This window comes from Notechis scutatus, chromosome 2 (assembly GCF_049901735.1).
Source record: "Notechis scutatus isolate UNSWTSFEM ecotype Mainland chromosome 2, rNotScu1.2, whole genome shotgun sequence".
Taxonomy (NCBI): Eukaryota; Metazoa; Chordata; class Lepidosauria; order Squamata; family Elapidae; genus Notechis; species Notechis scutatus.
This window is the reverse complement of record NC_142010.1, coordinates 164,744,366-164,761,717: the sequence shown is the minus strand read 5'-3', so window position 1 is coordinate 164,761,717 and position 17,352 is coordinate 164,744,366. Positions and strand designations below refer to the sequence as shown.

Below are 17,352 nucleotides of genomic sequence, written 5' to 3'. Positions count from 1 at the left end.
CCCTTCCCATCGGTGGATACCTCAAGCATTTCACCGACCGATGGGACTCCTCCACTTCCGATGCCTGGATCCGAGACACCATTAGACTTGGTCTCGCGCTTGAATTCCAGCGAGCCCCCCCTGAATTTTTTATGGCATCCCCCCCCTCGAGGGATCCCACCAAACGCAACTTAATGGATTCAGCTATCCATCATCTCCTCAACATACAGGCCATACAACCCGTCCCACCATCCCAGCGGGGGCAGGGGTTTTACTCCCACCTCTTCATGGTCCCCAAATCCTCAGGTGGATGGAGGGCTATTTTAGACCTGAAACGCCTTAACGTTACCTGACCTACCGTAGGTTTAAGATGCACACCCTACAGTCCATTCTACTGGGCATCAGGCAGGGGGACTGGCTATCCTCTATAGACCTTTCAGAGGCGTATCTTCACATCCCAATCCGGCCTTCCCATTCCAAATTCCTCAGGTTCTGCTACAACCATCGCCACTTCCAATATGTGGCCCTTCCCTTTGGGTTGGCCTCTGCCCCGAGAACCTTCACTAAGGTCCTCGCGGCTCTGGCGGCCCATCTCAGGAACCTCCCGGTTCGTCTCCACTGTTACCTGGATGACATCCTCATCCTGTCTCACTCCAGACTCCAAGCAGAGAAGGATATCAGAGCTACTCTCTCTGCCCTCCAAGACCATGGGTTCCTAGTAAACTGGCAGAAGAGCCAACTGTTACTATCTACATGGATCACCCACTTGGGGTCCGTCATTGACTCAGTTCAAGGCAAGGTTTTCCTTTCCTCCGAGAGATCCCTTAGCATCCAGGAAACTGTCAAACATATCAGACGATCAAGGAAGGTAACACTTTTAGAATTGTCTAAATTACTGGGTAAAATGGTCTCATGTATCTCCATTGTTCCCTGGGCCCGTTTACACACTAGATCCCTACAGTGGTTCCTGCTCCCGTTCCAAAGGACCGGCAGAAGCAACTCAAAGGCCACGGTCAAGGTGTCTCCAAGGGTCCTCACGTTTCTCCTCTGGTGGACCAGTCCCGCCATCAACAAGGGACATTGCTTCAAGGAGCCCCAATGCCTCACCCTCACCATAGACGCCAGCCTGTCCGGATGGGGCGCTCACATCCACTCGCTCTCGGCACAGGGCAGATGGTCGCAGGCAGAACGGGCATGCAGTATAAACTGGTTGGAACTCCACGCCATCCACCTGGCCCTGTGCTACTTCCTCCCTCAGGTACGCGGGCGGCATGTCCTTATACTCACGGACAACGTCACCGCCAAGGCTCACATCAATCGACAAAGGGGCACCCAGTCCATACACTTGATGAGAGAGGCCGAACGCCTCTGCCGTTGGGCGGAGCGCAATCTCCTCTCCCTCAAAGCCGAACACATCTCAGGGGACTCAAACACTCAGGCAGACTGGCTGAGCAGGACCTCGGTGGACCAGTCCGAGTGGCGCATCCACCCGTCACTGTTCAGGGAGGCGACCATGATGTTCGGTCTTCCGTCAGTAGACCTCTTCGCATCCCCCCTCAACACACAACTCCCAAGGTTTTTCTCGAGGTACCCCTCCCACGGGGCCGAGAATTACAATGCCCTCCGTTGCCCCTGGCCCACAGGGCTTCTATATGCATTCCCTCCATTAGCTCTAGTCCCCAGAGTCATCCAGAAGCTCATCTCCGAGAAAGCAGAGCTGCTTCTGGTGGCCCCCTACTGGCCCAGACACCCATGGTTTGCGGACCTCCACAACTTATCTGTGGCCCCTCCCTGGAGAATCCCCCCGAACAAGATCTCCCTTTCTCAGGGGCCCCTCCAACACCCGGATCCTCAGTGGCTCCAGTTAGCCGTTTGGAGGTTGAGCGGGAACGTCTAAGAAAGGAACAGTTTTCAGGTTATTGATACTATTTTAGCCGCCAGGCGGCCTTCAACAACCCGAATATACAATGCCACTTGGAATAGTTTCTGCAAGTGGTGCCATAGTTTCCAGGTCAACCCTCTTTCACCCTCCATCGCTCAGGTTTTGGAATTCCTCCAAGAAGGTTTGAGGAAAGGACTTTCCCCGAACACCCTGAGGCGTCAGGTAGCAGCCCTCTCAACCATCATTGCTGGTGACAACATGGGGTCCCTTTCCCTCCACCCTCGCATTAGGGCTTTCCTCAGAGGAGCCACTAACCTGTGTCCCCCAACAGTTCACCGATACCCTACCTGGGACCTCAATAAGGTCCTCGTGTCCCTTACTAAACATCCCTTTGAGCCTCTCAGGGAATCCACACTCCAGTTCTTAGCATTCAAAATCGTGTTCCTGGTAGCCATTACTTCGGCTCGCCGAATATCGGAGATAGCAGCCCTGTCGGTGAGGAAGGACCTTTGCATCTTCCATGCCGACCGGGTGGTTCTCCGGCCGGACCCCTCCTTTTTGCCCAAGATCAATTCAGCCTTCCATAGGGCACAGGAACTCACTCTTCCGAACTTCTGCCCCAATCCCTCGCGGGAAAGGGAGAAGCTTTGGCACACCCTGGACGTGAGATGGGCCCTCCGCATTTATATTAAGCGTACCCGGCCCTTCAGGAGGTCCGAATCCCTGTTCCTTTCCTTTCAGCCCAAATCATTAGGCCACAAAGTGGCCCCTTCAACCATCGGCCGCTGGATTAGAGCTACTATTTCCAAAGCTTATTTGTCTCAGGCTCTGCCGGTACCCAGCGGCATAACAGCGCACTCCACCAGAAGTGCAGCCACCTCGGCAGCTTGGGCCACCCAAGCTCCAATTGCTGATATTTGTCGGGCGGCCACCTGGGCCTCTCCATCTCCCTTCATTAAGCATTATAAGATTGACATATTTGCTTCGGCGGAGGCCTCGTTTGGTAGACGAGTCCTCCAGCGAGTTCTCAAAGAACCGCAGAGACTCCCGAACCAGACGGAATCCCTCCCGTAGGACAGCCAAGCTTTGGTATGTCCCACTCTCTGGATGATCCGAGCGGCTCGAGGGAGAATGGGCGTTGGTCCTTACCTGACACGCCATTTCTCTTCGAGCCGTGAGGATCATCCAGCCCCACCCTTATTATTTCACCGTCTGGCGGGGTCTTGTTTCGGCCAAGGAACCTTCTTAGTATAGTAAGATGAGAGCACGATCTTCTCTTCACTCTCGTCTTCGCGCAAACTGGGGAACGCAAGGGAGCCACGTGATGGAGGGCGGAGCGTTCCTCAGTAATTAAGCTCAGCCTTCAACGATGCAGACTGAAGCACCTCCCACTCTGGATGATCCTCACGGCTCGAAGAGAAATGGCGTGTTAGGTAAGGACCAACGCCCATTTCCTTTTTCCTTTCTTTCATTTTCTTTATATTAGTTTTTGTTAGTTTTTACCTTTGTTTCAAAATACTTAGTTATTTGACATAAAAAATTCAATTTATGGGATAAACTGTAGCTTTTAATATAGAAAAGCAAATATTTTAAAATAAACATAACATATACCTTGTAGGATAATTCCCTTGCTTGGATGATAGCACTACCAATTGTTCAAAAGAAATAGAGTAGCCATATAGCATATAAAATATATCCATACTTTATCAGAAAGAGACTTGAATAAACCAAGTGAAACTGCTGAAAGTATCTGGATTAAAATAAGTGAATGAAGGAACTCATAAAAGCAGTCCTGTAGTTGTTGTCTCCTATTTTTTGCCCACGCAAAGAGAAAGTCAATTGCAGAGAGTCAATTGCAAATCCAAAGAGATCTGTCACGGATTTGGTAACAGAACATGATAAGACTTGAAGAATATTGTAATAGCCAAATAATTCCTACAGACTTAAAAGATAAAACCAGTGTGAAATTATGAGCCCTTTTTTCTCTCAACAAAATACTAGATCTACTTACCAAAGGAGACATTTTTGAATAATGAGGATCCTTTCAGAACTAAGAAGAAGCAAGGGCCAGATAATAAAAAGAAAGCCCATTGCTCCTGCTGCACTTAAATGTAAAAAGCAAGCACCATTTAGAGAAAGCTACATTGATTTTGCAAAATTTCTGGTTAGAGCATTACCTTGATCTAACCAGAATGTTTGTTGGTTAAACTACAGGGCAAAATTGCTTGGACCAGCTTAGGGTTTATGCCAGTAGTGGCTAAGCTTTTTGGGCTCCCATGCTGAAAATTATGCTCGTGCGTGCATGTGCGCGCTCGCATTCCAGCACCCAGAAGGCAATGAGCACGGGTCTCCCCCAGCACGTGCTGCACATCTCTGCACATGCAAACGTGTTTCCCGCTTACTCCCACCCCTTGCACATGCGCACCAGATACCCAATCATCAGCTGTCAGGCAGGCAGCGTGCATGCACAGTGGGACTCTTCCGGGCGACCTCTCGCGTGCCAGCAGAAGTGGTTCTGTGTGCCACTTCTGGCACAGGTGCCATAGGTCCGTCATCATGGGTTTATGCTATCTCCTGTGTAGAAAGAAGTAGAAAAAAAAACCAATCTGGAAACTAATTTATACATTTCCCCATTTCTATCACTAGAAGTTCCAACAAATAATGGAGAACATTCATAATTGGTTATCCTGAATGCAAAAAAAAAAAAAAGACTCTCAAGATGTCATATGCTAAAATAGTAAGGAACAAAGCTATTTCCTTTGGAAATTAGATTAATGTGTATTTTGATTAGGAGGAAAAGAGAATGCTAAAGTGCCAAAGACACTGGAAATTCTTTGGAGTGACCCTTCCTGATTTTGCTTTAACTTTTCTTTGGGAAAAGCAAGAGGTAAGTAAAACTAATTAACATGGAATCACCTTTTCTAAGTGTTACAAGCAGCTTGAAGAAATTGTTTTATTATAATTCAGTTTATGCTTGTATGACTACCAGACCTGAGAATAAGAATCTACATAATTGAATCTGGAGGAGGAAAATACCCAGTACAAGACTGTGTGCCCTATTCTTAAGTCCTGGAACTGGTCCAGAAGGATACCATGACTAATGATATTGAAAGCCACTGAAAGATCAGAGAGAACCAGGATGGCCACCTTCACTCCTGTCGGTGATTATTCACAAGCACAACCAATGCTGTTTTAGTCAATAGAAATAAAATCAAATTCGGTCCAAATAACAAGTCCAGACTGCTCAACTTCATGGAATCTGCATTAAGCCCAGAGTTCAACAAGGAGATATCCCAGTGACTTTATCCAACAGATCCCTACTATACTCCATAGTAGACCTAGAAATGAGCCTTCAGCTACTGCTTCTTCCCAAGAAGGAATGAGTTTCATCAAAACTGTGTTGCTGGACAACTGTCTGCAGACACAATACAGGTGGAAAAGTATGAGCATTTTGCCACCCTTATGACTATGAAGTAGGCCTTTTTAGTGGCTCTAGCTCAAATTAGGCTGGGATGCCCTATCAAGCTCCAATGGGACTCTGTGCATCTCTTGATCTGTCTTATCTCTCTTAAAAAGGTAAAGGTTCCCCTCCCACATATGTGCTAGTCGTTTCTGGCTCTAGGGGTGGTGCTCATCTCCGTTACAAAGCTGAAGAGCCAGCGCTGTCCGAAGATGTCTCCATGGTCATGTGGCTGGCATGACTAAACACCGAAGGAGTACGGAACGCTGATCCCACCAAAGGGGTCCCTATTTTTCTACTTGCATTTTTACAAGCTTTCAAACTGCTAGGTTGGCAAAAGCTGGGACAAGTAACGGGAGCTCACCCCATTTCGTGGTGCTAGGGATTCGAACCACCGAACTGCCGACCTTTCTGATCGGCAAACTCAGTGTCTTAGCCACTGAGCCACTGCTTCTTAGAGTCACTATAAATTGAGGGAATGTCAGGCTACAGAGCTTTTTCCCATTCAATTAGCAAGAATGAACTTCTGAGAACCAAACGTATCAAAAGGAATCCTTTATTGAGATGAGACAATTCATGTAGGAGTTCAAAGCAGAGTCTGAGGTCCCTCAGGCATACAGGGATACATAAGGGAGTTTAGAACCCCTCCCCTTATCCCGATGTGTATTTAGTGAAACAAAAGCCAGTATGTTAATTCCTCCCCATCCCTCTTGTAAGGAACGATCTTTCTCACAGTTTTCCAGGACATACCTAATTTCCCGCCACCCCCTTTTTAGAATGAACTTTTTCCAGAGATTCCCCAGATACATCTCACTGTGGAATTTTTATGATCTTTTCATCTCCTGGCCGTGCCTCTCGGAGGTGATAGGTTCTGGCCATCTGGCTTTTCTCCCTCCATTGTATCATGTGTGGGTTATACAAATTCGATATAGGGTTAAATATATTCAGGTTACATCAAGAAAGGATTTCTTCATCAGCCTCTTCATCCACTGAAGAAATGACAGATACATGGATCTGACAGGGAACTCCAGGATCTATAAGAAAACACTTCACCCCCACCATTCTTTCCATTAACCAAAACATCTATTGGACTATGCAGCAAACCTTCAGGAACAACATCAATCTGAATCCATTCTGGTCCATCCGATGTCTGGAATGGACATAGGAAACAGGTCTTACCTCCCTTCCAGAGAGCAGCTCACAATCATTCCAAGGCAATCAAAAAGAGATTTATTTTACATTTTTATTACATAAATGCTTTGACAGATTATTTGAACAGAAATTGGACAAGAGTGAAGATACAAAAAGCAAAGTAGGAAATAAGTCAGTACTAATAAAATATAAGTAAAAACATCATGAAGATTTTTGGTAACCTTATCACTTAGTTCCTCATAAACTCTTCTTTAAATATTACTATTGTAGTTTGAATGTTAAACATTGGAGGTTATTGCTAGTATCTATTCCAATCACTTTATTGTTTTTTATTGGCCTCTTTTATCCCCAAACAGTATTACAAATATCTGAATTCGCTTTGCTGTGCAGTGCATCATATATGAAGGAGCCATTCTTGCTTGAATTTACTTAAGCTCCTATATGCAGTCAGTTTTGCTACTTCTCCATACTTTGATCTTCCAGTTCTGAATCACTGGCAAAAGTTTAATTTTTTTCAGTAATGTGCAAATCTGTTCTTACAGCTATCAACATATATCTTAGTAAATTCTTGATACTTATTTGTTTTCTGGAATTATTCATAATAGAAAAATATTTGTGGTTTCAGTTCAAATTTCATTTTTTAATTCTTCAGAAGCTTTTGATCTACTTTTCCCTGTACTTTTAATAAAATGTTCCTTCTTTGTTGTAGCATTTCCAACATTTGTTATATTGGTGGAGTTAGGCACCATTTGCAAAACATTTTATACCAATTTTCCTTCAAATTAAAGCTTGCAGTAAACAAGCTTTCCACAGCTTTCCCCATTATTTTACTGTGATTACTTCTTACAAGTTTGGCATCCCCTTTATTGTGTAACAAATTTTTGATTTGTTCCATTTTTCTATCACATTTTAATCACATTTTATATATACATCCCAGTAGATGATCTTGGTTTTGTTAAGTGTTTGAAATTCTGTCATCTTTCTCAAGGTCCTTTCTTTTTTTTCTTGAGATCTCTTTTTATTATTCCGGCAATTTGTAAATACATCTGCTATAAGTAGATACTATAGTAGTAGATACTATATCTACTAGAGTAAATTTTTATCTTCATTAGGCAGTAATTGCTGGGCTGTCTATTTCTTGAGTGAGTCTGAATGTACAATATGGAATATGTGATTAAAATCTAACTGTAATTGTCCCTGATTTTGATTGTGATGCTAATGATGAGATTGCCAGACTCCTATCTCTTCAAATTCTTCTGTTGTTTCTTTATATCACAAATACGTTCAATAGTTAAACCAGCTCTGTGACTGCTGTTCAGAGATTTTATTCATTCTATTGTCGTAATAGACAATTTGCTCAATATAAGGGTGGGAAAGGCAAGTCCACCAATTTATATTGAATCTTGCAAAATTTTGAATCTTCCTCTCAGTTCCCCCCACCACTGCATATTTCTTTTATTGATTATTTTTTGCCAGTTCTCCAAGCTTTTGACTATCACTGAAATTAAGCCACTTGGAATGGGAAATCCATTTAGCCAAGACTATTTTATTTTTTCCAAAGTTATTGGGATCTTATTTTTCCCCCATAATTTATGTTTTTAAAAAACAACAACAACGTGATCTTGCCCTGATAATCTTCCCCATCCCAGATCACACCCTTCTGTCCCATTAGGGAAGCCAGTTCCAAGTGTGATCATAGTTACACACTGGGCCCTTGATGACTTGGGTCAGTTGATAGTGTGGTCATTAAAAATACCTTAAACCAGTGGTTATGTAGGAATGAGCATTTATTATGGGCCAATAAATTTACCATCAGTTCAGGCATGGCAGATATTCTGTAAAGAATTAGGGACATTAAATTGACTTATAATTGAATTTATCATTGCCACTGGCCACTAGGACTTGGAGATCTGTTATTAGATCCATCTGAAATACCAAATATAATTCGATTTGGATTGAGATAGCCTAACAATCGCTATGTATTTAGGATACTGAAGTTATATACAAAGCTTTACTCTCTAGATAGCACTCAGATTTAGCATAGTGATGATCCCTGTTGCCTGTATCTGAATTGTTCCAAATTATCAAAATTAAAGTGTAGTGCCTAGAACTGAATACAGTATTTGAGGTGAAGTCTAAATAATCCTGTTTCAAATAGAATTATTGTTTCCCTTGATCTGGAAGCTCTGCTTCCATTGATCTAACATAAAATAGTATTTGGCTTTTTTGCATTTACAATACTGATCATGTTCAGTTTGTAACCAAGTACTATTGTAAGATTTAATTTATAAGTGATATTACCAGGTAACCCTACATCATACCTAAGCATATGATTTCTATTTTCTGTTTCATTTTCTTATTTCTAGTGTATTTCTCTAAATAAGCAAGATAATTTTGAATTATATTTCTGTCTGCTATAGAATTAGCTATCCCATTCATTCATTTTCTGTGGGAAAATAGAATTGTGGGTTGAAATGCAATATTTTGTGTATATAGGAAATGCAAAAATGCAAATAATAGAATAAGGCATGCACAGATATTGCTGTAATTTGCTTTCAGATAACATGCAAAAACAATTGTATCATACAGGCAGGTTATCAAATGCAAAGCTGCACCATGCATGAATTGTAAATTCATCATTTTAAGTTCTTGACCTCCTGTTTTAAAGAAAGTAGCTATCACTTCTTGAAAACAATAGGTTATTTTCATGGGTGTTTTTTTCCCCTCAAAGGTCTCCCACTTTGTTTTTTGTCAAGTTTATAAAACCAATAGTAGATAGTACAAACTGATACATTGTGATTGATCGATCATAGATAGAAGAATATACACACATTCCAGTGTCTGTTTGTCTGTCTCTCTTCAGTCAAAAGGCTAGTTATTCAATCATTTTTCCAATCCAAATATTTTTATTATTGCTGATGTTCGATTCAGTAATCCGTCAACCATGCTCACACAATAACCCAAATTATTTTGCAGTAGTTTCCCCTTCCAATATTCATAATGAGAAGAATGGAAAAGGTAATATTCACAGTGCTCAGAAAGGAATATGCTCTAAAGACTATATGCCAATGAATCCTTACAGGACCTACATTTCATTAATGTAAAGCATCTTTTCATAGTTGCAGCCAGCAACAATTCTTAGAGAAAGAGCTATTATACTTACGTACAGTACAGCAATACTGTAAAACCATACACCGAGAAGTTAAGATTGTACAAAGCCTAGTTACAAAAGATCATTTTTATTTACTGCAGAGCTGCAGCAATTGTGTGAAGAAAGATAGGAATGGGGGAAGCAAATAGAGTTGGACATGTGGAAGGTTGAAATGTCAGCACCCCCTCTTTTTTTACAAATGACTTTATAGCCAACCTATTAGCCTGCCCTCACTTCTCAGCCTGATCTGAATCATATATGGTATGAATCATGGTATGCTGCAATTTTTGTGTGTTGTTTACTCTGGGGAGGTGTTGGGGGGGGAGTAAGAGGTAACAATACAGGGGAAAAACATTGACAAGGATAGGCATGTCTGTGATTCAGGCAAGTCCCTGATGCAGGAAGAAAATGGTCTTATGGAAAGCAGGAAAAATCTGTGTATGCGGGGGAGAGAGAAGATATCCAAGAGGAGCATTCTTTTTAACTGGAAATGAAACGGCAGCTCTTTCATGCAATGCCTATAGAGAATATTCCAAGACCTGAAGGCACCAAAAAGAAAATGACCAAAGGGGACTTGGAGTTACAGAGGTGGGGAAAGAACTCGTAAATGTTGGAGATGACAGGTAGAAAAGAAAGAAATACAGCTTGCAATTTCCTACTAACGTACTCGACAGTAAGAAAAGCGAAGAAGGAGATAAACCATCCAACCGAGCCGGGAATCAGTCGCCACTCTTGCCCGAGAAACCAAAGTCGGACTGAGCGCGTTGGTTTTTACCTCCTCACCCTTTCCCCGGCTCACTCGAGGGCGCCAAGCTGTAGGTGGAGCTCGCAACTCCAGTGATTCCAGATCCAGGTTTTCCCAGCGCGCCTCTCTTTCTCCCTCTCCTCCTCCCCCTCTTGCTCGGCTTCTGTGGGGGCTTCGGTCCGGGGGCTAAGAGCGGCGTTCATTGAGGAGAGGTGCCTTCCTCCATCCCTCCAGGCATCGAGGTCTTGGCTGTCGGCCCACAGTACTTCCGGGCTCTCACTTGTCCTTCGCTGCTGTTCTTGCGCCCAGGACACCGGCGGCAGGGTCGGTTGGCCCTTCGCTTAGGGCTCCGTTAGACCCTCGCCAGCTGTCTCTCTCCCGTGGCGCGGGGGGGGGGGGCGAAGGGGCGACGCCAGCCCGGGCTCTGGTTGGAGAAGAGCGAGGAGGGCAGAGGAGCCCACCGGCGTCGGGGATGGCGGTGACCTGGGTCTCGCCGTGCCTGGACAGGTGGCGACGACGGCGCTGCAGCGGCTCTTCTGAGCACTGAGTGGAGCGCAGCCGCAGCGGTGGGGCGCGCGCGCGCGCGCGCTAGGGCGCAAGGCTGGCCGTGGCGGCGAGCGAGGCGGAGGGAGCGAAGGAGTACAGCACGGCCCGCCGTGCGGGCGGCCTCTCCCTGGATTCTGGCTCGGGCGGGCGCGGCGGTGCGGGACTCGCTCCTCTGGACCCTGCGGAAAGGTAACTCAGATCGCCCTTCCTTTTCTCTGAGCTTTTCTGGCGGTGCCGCCGCCGGTCCCTCCCTCCCTCCCTCCCTCCCTGCTGCGTCTCTCCCGCGGGGACAGGCGGTGTTGTGTTCCGTCTTCTTGGGCGTGAAAGGGTCGAGAGTCTCCTTTTCGGCGAGAAGCGGTGCCGGGCATGTGCCAGGAGGCTCCCCGGAAAATGGCCCGTAGATGGGCGTTTGGATGCCATTCACGACAACAGCGCTGAGAGAGGAGGGGGAGCGAGACGAGGGACAGTGCTTTGTACTGGGCTGAGCAATGATGCCCCTCTTCCGCTGCAGCAATCTGATCCTAGCTGGCGGCAGGTAACGGCAGTCCCCTTTCTCTGGGAAGGGGTTGCGTGCATGAGCGGGAGGAGGTCAGCTACCCAGCTCTGCGGCGGAGCTAATGTGCTAGGAAGCCAGGCGGTGATGCCATGAAAGGATGGCATCGCGCTTCCTTCCCTCCTCTCCCCTCCTCTCCTCTCCCCTCCCCTCCCCTCCCCGCTCTGTTTGGGTCGCAGGTACGCTGAGAAGCTCCATCTTTTAAAGGCGGGAGAGGCTGGAAGAGGGACTGGGATCTTTTGGCCCGGGTAGCCTTTAAAAGGGAAGGGGGTAAGGAAAGATCGCCCGATACGCTCGAAGGGAAGGTGTGCTTCTCTCCGTTACTCAGTCGTCGGATGGTTCTGGTGCCTGTTCCCCTTGATGGGTCTTTTGGAGCCCGAAAACGGTCAATTTGGAGAGGAATTCTTCCCTTCCCTTCCTCCAGTGACTGTTAATAGAGCCTGCTTTACAGCGCCCCAAGTCTTGGCCCTACCTGGCGTTGTTCTCATTAACGGACGGGAATTCAATGTCGCCAATAGCAACGGTTCAGCTTCTTCTTTCCAAGCCGCCATAAAAATGCGGTGGCCCAGATGTTTAGATTTTCTTCTCCAGTTGCAAAGACGGGGGATTCGCTATTTTATTTATTAGAATATGTGAGAATGTTACAGTGTTTTGCTTTATTTGTGGTTCTTCTATGCAGAAGTTACTGTTTATAAACCTTAAGAAGAAAGGGATTGGTGGACTACTGATGAAAGCCTCTAGCTGTAATTGTCCAGGCATCCTTATCCTACACTTTAATGAATAAAATAATACATTTGTTGTTCCTGCCTTTCCTCCAGGAATTTAAGTCATAGTGCATTTTTCCTCATACCTGCAGCACTATGAACCAGGTTGGGTAGGGAGAAAGAGAGCGAAAGAAAGAAAGAAAGAAAGAAAGAAAGAAAGAAAGAAAGAAAGAAAGAAAGAAAGAAAGAAAGAAGCTAAAGTCAACCTAACTCAAAGGCAGACTTAAACCTAGGGAAGAGTAGCTCCTGTTTTTATTCTCCATATTTCTGCTTTTTCTGCCATTAATTATCTGGGAGAGAGAACTGTTTCCTAGTCTCTTCAGATAGATGTCTACATAAGTATTCTACTTTTATTAGGACAAAAAATAATAATCTGTCAGGTGTGCCTATAAATTACCCTATCTGCTTTTCCTATAAATGCTTTCTTCAGATTGAAATTAAAAAAGGAAGAGACCAAAGTAATGATTATAGAACAGAATTAAACAATACCTTTCAATTTCTCTTGTGTTTTTTAAAGGTAAATCAGCTGTCCTTACAATCTTGCATCTACTGTGTTACTATCACTGAGGTGATGCAACCTCTCTCTTGTGGCTTCAGCTGCTGCTGTTTTGTTGTTTGTCATGAGTGTTATTCCTTTTTTAGCTTAGCATACTCAAAGGAACTCTATTTTGTTGCATCCTGTTAAAGTATAAAGTAAAAAGAAGATTGGTATTCACCACTGATCTACAGCTGTGCAGAGTGCCCTTTTTTATGTATAGGCCTGTCTACACATTAATTCAAACTGAATTTTTAAAAAATTGAAATCAAAGTATTTCATTTATGAGAATCTACAGGATTTCAACAGATATGATCAGAACAATATATTGTGAAACTATGAGTAATTTTTGCTTCACTCTAGAATACAGTTGCCTGCAAACTCCACAGACTTATTGATGTACAGAAATTATTATTTTTTACAGTTTCTTTACATGGTGATGTTTGTAATTTTGAGGGGTTACCAAGTAGCATTTGTCTTCCAAGATAATTTTGTGGTACATCCGGGCCTTCTGGAAGATGAGATTTGATCCATGTTCTTTGTTTTCTGACAGCCAGTGTTTTAGATTGCTTGTATATTCTATAGACCGTGATGTCATCTGGAAAATGAACAGCAATTTGTGTTCTATTGCAATAAAGAACTAAGATGGAGCAATTTTAGTGCCCCCTTTGTGTGTACCATCTTTGTCCTTGGGTTTGATTGTCCAAAAAATTATTTGGATGTAGCCTGGTATTTAATTATGTATATTGCCTCTAATCTGGACCTATAACAAATAAGTTTTGAATTCAAGTTTCCACTGGCTAAGGTGTAAAAAAACCTGATAGTTACATCTCTATCTCTCTTTAGCCTGAAATGTATATATGGAAAACAACAGCAGAGTTGATTCCCCCTTTTGGGAATTTGCAGTTATGATTGTTTAAGGGAGGTTTTTGGAGTGCAGAAAGGGAAGAATACATATGCTAACATACAGTTGAGACTGCACAGGATATCCTTCATTCGCTCATGTTTGTTATTTATTGCCTTATATTGGGTGAAAATGGGAGCTTCTGACAAAGGGTTTGTGTTTCTTAAATCTAGCTCTACCTAGCAGTAATAATTTCCTTAGAAATGAAATAGCTTGCTGGTCACTCGAGACCAATATTTTACCATGTTATCGATTCCTTTCTGAGGGAAGAGATTATCTGAGTCTTCCCCAAACTCTTACTGTTTTTTTCTTCTTCTTTGAATATCTGCCTTAATTGGACTTGAAACTAAGATGTAAGTTGTGTAATCTTAGAAACTTTTTAGAATTCTTATGAATTCCTTAATGACCTATTTGTATCCATTGGATAATAATGTTTGAAAGACTTCTTTTACTTATGCATATTTGGTACAATTTCTGCATATAACTAATTTTGGTTGACATCTATGGAGAAACAATAGGTGTTTTATTTTTGCCAACAATGTATTGCAGAAGTGACCAATTTTTGGCCAAGAATGGTCTGCACAGACAATTTACAATGTACAAGTTTACAGTAATTTAAGAATCAAAAACATACGTGCGCATGCATGTAAATTAAAAACAGAAGGAATATAGTCCTTTAAAGAAATCAAGTTATTGTATCTTATATAGTTTAAAAGCCATGTGGAACAAAGTGCACGTTAGTAGTCAGCCTGAAACCAAATGAAGAAGGTAGCGTTCTAATCATATCAAAGATAAAGTCTTGTTTTGTATTCCCATTCATCTAGTATGTTTTTGTGATGGGACAGCAAGAGACTTTTCAGATATTCTGCCCCAATTCACTTATAGGTAATAGCCAACAGGATGACTTATGCCCAGAGGCTAATTGGCAATGGAACTGTTTGGATTGTGGCCAACCTAACGTACAAAGATCTTTCGTCTCATGAAGTCACATTATTTTGCTTCTCTGATGCATCCTGGCAGAACCAATCTATTGGTAAGATTTGCATTGCTTTGAGATAAGAGCCTTTGGTCATCAAAAATAGAAGCCACTTTTGGTAACCAAAGCAATGCTCCAAGACCATGTGAAACAGCTGTGTTTTCTGTAGTGAAATGCTCAAGTTATTTAATGTGCCTTAGTAATGCTTACAACAACCCTGAATGCTAATCTATTATACCTTTGTAGTATTATGTCTGTATCTGAGCCCTACATAATGCTGTCTACACTCCCTAAGTCAAAGAGCATGAAGTTGATTCTTAAAATGTAAATGTGCAATGCATACCTATAGAATCCTGGGCCTCTGATCTTTTAGTCTGTTAGTACTTCTAAGAACAAGACAAACATCACCACCACCACAATCACCACAGAATTAAATGGAAGGACTGGAAGGTTCCTTGGACAGTCCAATCCTTACACAGTTTAGGAATCCACTATGACATTTCCAAGAAATGACTATCCAACCACACTTCCGGTGACAGAAAGTGTACTGCTTATTAGGCAATCTGTTCCATTGCTGAATAGCTTTTATTATTAGGAAATGTTCATAATGTTCAGCCAAAATTTACTTCTTTAGAATTCAAACTCATTGTTTCTTCTTCTGTCTTATGGAACAATTGTGAAACATTTGCTCCACCTTCTGTATGATAGCCCTCAGATACTCAAAAACAATTATTATGTCTCCTACTTTTTTCTCCTGGCTAATTATGCCCACTGCTTCATCATAGGCATTTTTTTTTATTCTTTATCATCTGATTGGTCTCCTCTGGACAGGTTTCCATTTGTCAATGTCCTTCCTAAAATGCAGTGCCCAGAAGTGGATATTACTCTATGTCTATTCTAGGTCTGAGTGATGTAGAATAAACAGAATAACAGCTTATCTTGAGGTTGGCATTAAACATCTGCTGATGTAGCCCATGATTGCATTTGCTTGTTTTTCAGCTGCATCACATTGTTGGCTCATGTTCAACTTGTGATCTACCAAGACAATCAGATTTTTTGTTTTAGGTACTCCTGCCCAGTATGGACACTCCTTTTCTTTGCTGATGTTTCTGGGCTTTCTACCCAAATGAAGTTATACTTGCATTTTGGGGGGTTCTTCCCGTTGTTCCATGGTCAGGCTACTCTTGAATCAACATATTGTTCTATATTTACTATTCCTTTTTTTTGTATCATTTGCAAATTTAATAACTGTGTTTTCTAATTTTTCATTCAACTCATTTTTAAATGAATTGCACAGTGCAGGGCTACATACTATGCTCCTATTTCTCTTTAGGTAGTATCTTGAATCCTAGGACAACATAATTACTTTCCCCATTGTTTTTATCTCTTCAACCAGCTCTTTCTAGTGGTTAGGATTATATCAAGAAGAGGCAAACATCTTATCTCCTTTTTAACATCTCGGAAAACTAATTGGTTAGCAAGATCAATTAATTAGTTAGCAAGAGCACCAGTTCGGTTTAGTCATTAAGGCATCAGGCTAAAAACCGGGAGATTGTGAGTTCTAGTTCTCCCTTAAGTATGAAAACCTCCTGGATGAGTTTGGGACAGTCAAGATACTACTGAAAATAGGAGCATGGTTTGGGACCCTGTACTCTGCAATCCATTTATAAATGAACTTTCTCTCAGACTAACCCACCTCACATGGTTACTGTGGCAAAAATAGGAGGAGAATTAGGTATATTCGCCACCTTGAATTATTAATACAAGTTATAAAGGTAGAAAAATTAAACCTGACAAATCTTGGAGTCTTGGCTATGTTAATTTTCCAACAGATGTCCAGATAGTTAAAATCTCCCACTGTGACTATATTTGTATTCCCTGAACTCTTTCTAGTCCAGGACTTGATTGTCCAAATCTTCTCCCTGGCTTGTCTACAGCACTACCCCACCCAAAAAGATAGTGTTTCCTCTATTTTTATTCTTACTCCAAAGTTTGAAATTGGACTATCATATTCAGATTCCTGGATATGTGCATATGTGTACTTCCTTCACATATATCTTCCATCTCCTCTCCCCTCACTTTTGTATAGCCTATTCCTTTTTGGTACTCTTCAGTCATTGTGCTGCATGCATGAATTTCATCCTAATATATTTCAGTAATGCATTCTAGATCCTGCTTTCAGATTTCTAATTATTTTTAGTTGTTCACTATAGTCTGCATGACTTTGGGATGTTTGGGTCATTCAGCTTAACACATTCTTCCTGTATTTACATGGATATCATTGCAGGCATTTATATCCTTTAAACTTCTCCCAAACTTGTTCTCACTACTAGACATTGTACTGGTTTTTTTTAGTCTGTCTTCTCCCATTTCCATAGGAATTTTAGTTTAATTCATCTTAAATCCCTCTAGTTCAGATTTGCAAGGGACTTTTCAAAACTATTTTTCCTGGTTCTCATTAGTTTATCTCATTTTTGCCAGAAATTTTGCACTTATGAAATATGTCACATGTTTGCACCATTTACATAGCCCATTAATTACTTCCCCATATTCTTCTCTTTATGGTCTATTGTGCTCCAAGCCCCTTCACTCTCCTTCCAGTCATTACAGTGCCTTCAAGGCTGGTTCTAGTTGTGTCATTTGTTCCCACATAATCAGTACTACAGGGGAATGATTAGTGAGCATAAGAAATTTGAGGGAATCTC

The 17,352-nt window shown here is 42.5% G+C and overlaps 1 protein-coding gene and 1 long non-coding RNA gene across 22 annotated transcripts in view; one reads left to right on the top strand and one right to left on the bottom strand.

The window, feature by feature from the left end:
* LOC148132384 (uncharacterized) overlaps nucleotides 1-10,524 on the bottom strand; it is a 28,865-nt gene extending 18,341 nt beyond the window's left edge. Inside the window, exon 1 of the long non-coding RNA XR_015747931.1 lies at nucleotides 10,400-10,524. This is a non-coding gene — a long non-coding RNA (uncharacterized LOC148132384). The remainder of the gene's footprint in view (nucleotides 1-10,399) is intronic.
* A 412-nt stretch (nucleotides 10,525-10,936) lies between these two features.
* The window catches only part of ADGRL3 (adhesion G protein-coupled receptor L3), a 573,686-nt gene continuing 567,270 nt past the window's right edge, over nucleotides 10,937-17,352 (top strand). For 19 of the 21 annotated variants that reach the window (XM_087957273.1, XM_087957271.1, XM_087957269.1 and 16 more), the window contains exon 1: nucleotides 10,956-11,104. The gene's annotated coding sequence lies outside the window, so the exon portion shown is untranslated. Of the gene's footprint in view, nucleotides 11,105-11,243; nucleotides 11,451-17,352 lie in introns of those variants that run through there. The other 2 variants (XM_087957259.1, XM_087957253.1) reach the window with 2 other exon arrangements.